Genomic DNA, 8413 nt, shown 5'->3' with positions numbered 1-8413 from the left:
ACAAAGGAAGAAGGAGAAGATGGCGCGACTGGCTGATCTTCAAAGGAAGATCGATGAAGCTACTGAAGAAGTGCGTCATCTTGCTTAAGATGAACAAGATCGAAGGCCCCAACACAGGGAGCTTCGTCAAGAAGGCTTATTCAACGAAGATGGATGGTATGATGATTTTAATCATGATGCCTTTAATTTTGATGATGCTTCTCTCTTGGCAGCAGAACTGCAGGCTATCCCATGGCCACAATCTTATAAGCCACCTCAGTTACCATTGTATGATGGACACTCAGACCTAAAACAATTTCTGATGAGCTATGAGGCAACAATATCCTCATACGGAGGCAATGCAGCTGTCATGGCTAAATCCTTCGTCATGGTAGTCCGGAATGTGGCTCAGACATGGCATTCTTCTCTTCGGCCAGGGACAATTACGTTGTGGCAGAAGCTCAAGGACATGCTTGTGACCAGTTTCCAAGGCTTTCAGACAAAGCCAGTCATAGCTCAGGCCCTGTTCCAATGCACGCAAGACCATGAGGAATACCTTCAGGCGTATGTCCGAAGGTTCTTGCGATTGAGGGCACAAGCACCCACAGTGCCCAATGAAATTGTCATTGAGGCCATGATTAAGAGCTTTCGACCAGGACCTATGGCTCAGTACTTTGCTAGGAAGCCCCACAAACTCTAGAGAAGCTGCTTCAGAAGATGGATGAGTACATCTGGGCTGACAACGACTTTCGCCAAAGAAGGGAGGAAGCGTACAGATTCTCTGAGATGACCAAGGGCTTCAAAGGACGAATTCACCCAAGGCATGTCAGGTCGATCCACAGCTCCAGCCAGAGCGATGACAAGGGAAGCCAGCCTCAGAGGTCATAGTACACCTCACAATCTTTGGGGCAACAACAAAGCTCTTTCAGGCTGCCAGCTCCAAGGGGCAGAGGCGCTAGGGGCTTCGGAGGAAGATATGGGGATCAGCCCAGAAAGATTTATTGCTTATTCTGTGGTGAGGACAAGGGCCACACTACAAGAATGTGCCAAATCATCATTTAGAAGCAAAAGGAGATAGCAGAAGCCGAAGCTCGGCAGAATCAGCCGAAGCAGGTCCTGCATGCACACTGCTTCGTGCCACTCCCCCTACATACGAGAATATGTGGGTAATCATCTCGCAGCTTCTGTTGCTTCGGCTAGCCATTCACAGGCTTCCTGGCCACAACTCCCACCCCCATCACCACTACAACCGACATACTCCCGAAGCCAGCAGCTAGAAGGGCGCTAGTACACCCAGCAACAACGGGAGCTTAGGGAGGAATCCGAAGCTCGCACAGTCAACAGTACTGTGCCAGAATCAAAGCACATTTATTGAGCAATATCCTACCCCCGAAATACTTTTATATTCTATGTCATTTTGTTTTTGAATAAGGAACAATCAATGTAAATTTAGTTTTAATTCCTTGTAACAGTTTTGCTTCTATTAAAATGAAATATATCTTCCTCACAGACTTACGAAGCTCAAAAATTGTCGAAGCTCAAAAAGTCGTTCCTAAGGGAATGCAGAGCTATAAAACTGCCGAAGCTACAAAAAAGACGTTCCTAAGGGAGCGCAGCGTAAGTTTTGACGAAGCTACAAAAAAGTCGTTCCTAAGGGAGCGCAGTGTAAGTTTTCTACTTAAAAGTCGTTCCAAAGGGAATGCAGAGCCAAATACCGCCGAAATATAAGGCGGAGAAGTTCAAAAGACGTTCCTAAGGGAATGCAGAACTTACACCGAAAGTCAACGGTGATACTGCCGAAATAGAAGGTGAAGAAGTTGAAAAGACGTTCCTAAGGGGATGCAGAACTTACACCGAAAAATAAGTGGTGAAGCCAAAAAATAAACGGCAAAGAGATTCCGATCGTTCCTAAGGGGACGCAGAGATTGTGTGTTTCAGTGTGGGTGTGTGGGAATGTGTATTCGGCATTAGCATCATTCTTTGCATCATATCATCACATCATCCCGCATGGCATCACATCATACATCATACAACACCAATGACACGACTTGAATAATGAAGCCGATCTTCAGAGAATGCTATGAAAATGCGCTAAGGCACAAAGTAAGCTGAGAAATACAATTTCATCAGCTCTGTTGCAAAAGAAGGGATCCTTCATTTACGAGGCATGGATGAATTTACGAAGTATGGATATTCTTTACGAAGCATGGATGTTTTTATGAAGCCTAGATATTTTCACAAGGCATGGATATTCTTTACGAAGCATGAAAAGAAGGGAAGGTGTTTTTTCGCCGAAGGCTCAAAAATGGTATGTATATAAAGTTTCATGCATCACAAAGAAGTGAATTACAAATAATTTATATATTAGATTCAAAAATATACACATCAAACATTACAGTCTTGTCACAATAAAGTTACAGTGACCATTTCAAAATGTTTTTACAAAAAGTTCTAGTCTTCCTTCAGGACCTTCTCCGCAATTTCATTCAGCAATTTATTGACAACTTCGTCAACAATAGATTCAGCCATGCCAATAATCTCCATAGCTTCCTTCGTTTCTGGATCTACCAGGGGATCTAACGGTTCCGGTGGCGGAGATAATTCAGCTGAATAAGGAAAAGGTTAAGTAGTCCGAAGCTATAAAAACAAACGTCGAAGCTAAAAGGCCACAAAATAATACCTATGCGTCTCTCGCGTTCTGTAGCTTCCTTAGCCTGTTTCGCTGCCAATCGAGCGTCATGAATATCTTTTTCACTTTTCTTCATAATTTTGTGAGCCATTTCTCGACCAACATTTCCCAGATGTCAGTGTAAAATTTTCTGCCCATTAAACTTGCTTCGGCTGAGGGATCCTTTGTGTCATCCACGGAGAAGGCAGCTTCGGTATGGGCCAGGGTTTTGACATGATCTCAACCCGCCTTCTCCAGGATGGCTGAAATTCCTCTTGCACCGGAGAACGCGCAGACATCCCCGCGATCACTTAAAATTTCTTCAAAAGCTTCGGCCTCTCCGCTTATCCATTCGATAACTGTAACACCCCACTGGTCGCACAGAATGGATAATACCATAAACCTCATCCACCAAACTTACTCAACACAAGAGATGTAATAAAGAAAGAATATAAAGCAAGAAAAAATCCGGCAGCACCTCTTTTGAAAACTAGCATAACAAGGAGGGGAAACATGAAGCTCATACAAGATATAAAGACATATAACTCACATAGTAGAAACTATAATGCAAAAGTGGTAAAACCTAATTATGACCCAACTGAAGTAAAACAAATGGGATAAGAAACTCAGCCCACCCCAAAATAAACGCTCAACCAAGAACAAAGCAATTCACTAGTCTTGTCCAACTCTGATTAACAACATTATTAAATGGTGGTTCCTTTATTAAAGGTGTAGTGGCCGTGCTGGTACATCCCTCTATTCCCCAAAGCAGAAATTAGGTGCCTGCATCAAACAATGCAAGATGTGAGATAACACATCTCAGCAAGTAAACATAACAACAACAAATAGGACATTGTAAATCAACTGTGCTTACACAACCACGTGTTCAGGACTTCTTTCTTTTCTTTTGAACAGTAAATTGCAGCAAGTATACAAGTAACTCAAAACTCAACGCCAAGTAGAATCACCATGCACAAGTCCAAATTATCCACGTCCACATAGTAGATTCAACACCTCTCCCATGAATGCACATGGCTACAAATGCAATAATGACTTCTGCCTCCATATCTCTAAGGATATGAAGCTGCACCATACCCCTTCTCGGGCAACATATGATGCTCAATGTACCGGTATGGTCGGACCATAAGATCGCGACGAAACTTCAATGCAATGGATGATGAGTGCATTATGCATGACAACATCATAAGTTCTTCCCAAATAAAAATGTGCTAGGCATTTACTTCCACCCATTCCACATAATAACCACTTGAGTAACATAATCAAACCTCAAATTCAACATATGAAATCCATGAAACATGAACATTTTCAATGATGGTACTCAAAAGAAAATATGAATTTGAACATGATGGCACAACATAAACAAGTATAAGACTCCTCATCTGACAGACGGAATAACCATCACAGTTTTACTTGCCTTCACCGAAGTTTGGGCAAAAATCCATAAGAATGATCCGGAAGTCCACCACCTTGGGTTCTCCCCCTTTTCTTCCTCCCTTCTTCTCTCCACCAAAACGGTTGGAGATTCGCACCACGAGACGACGATCCGAGCGGCAAGGATTGGCACCTTGGGAGGAGGGGATTGAGGGGGGGGGGGGGGCGGCTAGGGTTTGGTGGCTGCAAAAATTGAGAGAGGAGGAGATGGGCAGGGGGGCGGCGGCCAAGGGGAGGAGGAGAAGTGGGGGGGGGGGCTGCACATGGGGGGGAGGGGTTAGGAGAGAGGCGGCTAGGGTTTGGGAGGGTTAATGGGCCGAAACACCTATTGCGGCCCAACTAACCCACGCGACAGCTCCCGACCGCAACGCAAGCGTCAAAACAAATAAATTCTACTGCCCTAGTTGTGAATGTTTTCCACAAAATTCCAAATCCCCAAAACAACAACCGGATGAGGAAAAAACAAAAAGAACAACCCCCAACTTCTCTTCTTTGCAAACCGGGTATCACACTCTACCCCTCTTAAAAAGAATTCGACCTCGAATTCTGACGCTTCTATCAGAATGACAAAAGAAACGATTAGTGAATCAACAACACTTACCCACAACGAAAAGTTTCGGGTACTTCTGCCGCATCAGCTCCTCAAGTTCCCACGTAGCCTCGCGCTCAGACTGATTAGTCCATAAGACCTTGACATACTTAATTGATCTCTTCCTCAACACACGCTCCGAGAATTCCAATATACGCACCGGGCGACACTCCAAAGTCAGATCCTGCTGTACCGCAATTGGTTCCATCTCAATCTGATGGTCTGGATCCCGCAAGAACTTCCTCAACATAGAGACATGAAAAACCGGGTGTACCCCTGCCATGGAATCCGGCAGCAGCAAGCGATAAGCCAGGCTGCCCACTCGGGCCAAGATAGTGAACGGTCCAATGTATCTCGGGCTGAGCTTCCCAGAGACACCGAACCGAACAACTCCCTTAGTGGGTGATACCCTGAGAAGGACTTGGTCACCCACAACAAATTCTAGATCCCGCCTCCTCACATCAGCATAACTCTTCTGATGACTCTGAGCCGCCAAAATATTCTGACGAATTTCCCGAACCTTTTCAGAAGTTTGCTGAACCCAATCAGGACCAACCAGGGATCTCTCTCCCAAAGTCTCCCAGCACAGAGGAGAGATACACCGCCTGCCATACAAAGCCTCAAATGGTGCCATCTTGATGCTAGCTTGGTAGCTGTTGTTATACGCAAACTCTGCCAGAGCAAGATGATCCTCCCAGCTACCCTTCCATGACAGAACACAAGCACACAACATATCCTCCAAGGTTTGGATTGTTCGCTCTGACTGACCATCCGTCTGAGGGTGAAAAGCGACACTAAGCGAAAGCTTGGTGCCCAATGCACTATGGAGACTCTCCCAGAATTTGGATACAAATTTGGAGTCTCGATCAGAAACAATAGACTTAGGTACCGCATGAAGCCTGACAACTTCCTTCATATACAAGGGAACCAAATCTGAAGCTGAATTTGTGGTCTTCATGGGAATAAAATGCGCAGACTTAGTCAAGCGATCCACTACCACCCAAATAGCATCCCTGCCACGAGGGGAACGAGGTAGACCCACCACAAAATCCATGGTGATATGCTCCCATTTCCACTCTGGAATTTCCAATGGCTTCAGCAAACCTGCAGGCCGCTTATGTTCGGCCTTCACGCGTTGACATACTTCACAGGCGGCCACATACTTAGAAATGTCAACCTTCATCCGCTTCCACCAGAAGTTTTGCTTCAAATCTCGGTACATTTTGGTTTCGCCAGGATGGACGGTGTAAGGCGTTTTATGAGCTTCTCGCAGGATATCCAGCTTCACCTCTGATTTCTGAGGCACACAAAGACGGCCCCTAAAACGAACCAAATAATTCTCATCAATGGTGAACTCCCGTGGTTTACCATCACCAACCCTCTTTCGAGCTTCCTGCAAAAGACGATCCTGCTGCTGAGCCGCACGCACTCTCTCCATAAGAGAGGATTGAATAAGCATATGAGTCTCCTCGCTAGCGGTGCCGACATAACACAAAGCGATCCCCAAACGGTCCAGATCAGCGATCAACGGCAAGGCCACCTTTGGAACCTCGGACCTGCTAAGGGCATCCGCCACCACATTAGCCTTCCCCGGGTGATAATGAATGGACAGATCATAATCTTTAATCAATTCTAGCCACCGACGTTGCCTCAAATTCAGCTCCTTCTGAGTAAAAATATACTTGAGACTTTTGTGATCGGTGAAAATGTCACAAGCCTCACCATAAAGGTAATGCCTCCACGACTTAAGAGCAAAAACCACCGCAGCCAATTCCAGATCATGAGTTGGATAGTTCCCCTCATGCTTCCTCAACTGCCTTGAGCCATAAGCAATCACTCTGCCTTCCTGCATCAGCACACAGCCAAGACCAATACGCGAAGCATCCGTATAAACTGTGAAACGCTTACCGCTCTCAGGCAAAGCTAGGATAGGGGCGTCCACCAACTTGCTCTTCAATGACTGATAACTGACCTCACATTCACCGAACCAGACGAAGGGAACACCCTTCTCCAAGAGCCTAGTCAAAGGCTTAGCAATGCTGGAAAAATTTGGTACGAAGCGCCGATAATACCCAGCAAGCCCCAAGAAACTTCGGATTTCAGAGACACTAGAAGGTCTCTTCCACTCCACCACAGCCGCAACATTCTTGGGATACCCCGCAATACCCTGCTGATTAATCACGTGCCCCAGGAAAGCCACTTCAGATAGCCAAAAGGCACACTTCTTCAACTTGCCATAGAATTGATTCTTCCTTAGGGCACCTAGAACGAGACGGAGATGCTGCTCATGCTCGGCCTCGGTCTTTGAATAAATCAAAATATCATCCAGGAATACGACCACAAAATCGTCCAGGAATTCATGCAGCATCCTATTCATTGCTTCCATAAAGGCAGCAGGGGCATTAGTTAAGCCAAAAGACATGACTATGAACTCATAATGCCCATACCTGGTGCAGAAGGCAGTCTTCTCAATATCCTCCTCACGAATCCTCAATTGATGATAACCAGAGTTCAAATCAATTTTGGAGAACACCTGGGCACCCCTCAACTGCTCAAAGAGGACTTCAATTCGGGGAAGCGGATATTTATTCTTGATTGTCACTTGATTCAAAGCACGATAATCCACACACAGCCGCTTGCTTTTATCCTTCTTCTCAACAAACAATACTGGGGAAGCCCATGGAGACCTGCTAGGCCTAATGAAGCCCTTAGCCAGCAGATCATCCAATTGCCGCTTTAATTCAATCTGCTCCTTTGGAGCCATTCGATACGGGGCCTTATGAATAGGCTGCGTACCCGGGATCAGCTTAATCTCAAAAGCTGCATCGCGCTCCGGAGGAATGCCTGGAAGCTCTGCCGGAAACACGTCAGCAAAGTCACACACCACCCGGATGTCCTGCACCCGCAAGGCAGCCTCACCCTCCACCACCATAGAGAAAAAGATCCCCGACTTCCTTGACCGACGATCAGGAAGCAATTGCGCCAACAAGGATAATGTGAACTTCGGGGAACTTCCCAAGAATACCACCTCCTTACCCGACGGCGCCTGCAATAACACCGTCTTCCAGAAGCAGGATATAACCGCTCGATACTGGAATAACCAATCCATACCCAAGATAACATCGAATGCCCTCAAGGAAATCACCACCAGATTGGCCGAAAAAACCTCATCAGCAAGAATGACGGAACACCCCTGACAAACTGAACAGCTACTAATGGAGCCATTAGCAGAACTGACCAAAATTGGGTGACCCAACCTCTGCACCGAAAGACCAGCTAGCGCTAGAGTCAAAAAGAATAGCTAGCGCTAGAGTCAAAAAGAGCATGGGCTGCAAATGAATCAACTGAAATCGTACCTGTCACCACGTCTCCTTGCTCCCTGCCATCCGTAGCGGGTAGCACATAAGCTCCAGAAATACCCGCAGAAGAAGCTCCCGGAGTGAAATTAACAGAAGAACCCCACTGAGCCACCGGAGGAGGCTGGCGCGGAGCTCCAAACTGAGTCAGCACAGGGGTAGACGGTGCAGGAGTAGGCACAGCCTGATACTGAGGAAAACCTTGCATCGGCACGAACTGAGAAGTCCCAGGCACATAAAGCTGCTGTGGAGGAAGAGGAACTGAAAACTGCTGCTCAGCACTTGACATCATATTGATAGTGCCCTGAGAAGAGGAGGAAGTTATCGGCTCCCATCTGAGCTTCCCATTGGGATTCCTCCTACACACCA

At 46.2% G+C, this 8413-nt stretch overlaps 1 long non-coding RNA gene across 1 annotated transcript; it reads right to left on the bottom strand.

Annotated features, from left to right (window-relative positions):
• Window positions 1-3099: 3099 nt before the first annotated feature.
• Window positions 3100-4247, bottom strand: LOC118472244 (uncharacterized). The gene is made up of 2 exons (XR_004850291.1): window positions 4135-4247; window positions 3100-3430 (listed from the first exon to the last, which is right to left on the bottom strand). It is a non-coding gene; the product is annotated as an uncharacterized lncRNA (long non-coding RNA).
• Between the last annotated feature and the right edge of the window lie 4166 nt (window positions 4248-8413).

This window comes from Zea mays, chromosome 6, assembly GCF_902167145.1.
Source record: "Zea mays cultivar B73 chromosome 6, Zm-B73-REFERENCE-NAM-5.0, whole genome shotgun sequence".
NCBI classification, from domain to species: Eukaryota; Viridiplantae; Streptophyta; class Magnoliopsida; order Poales; family Poaceae; genus Zea; species Zea mays.
Note: the sequence above shows the minus strand (reverse complement) of the source record. Positions and strands in the feature narration are given on the sequence as shown.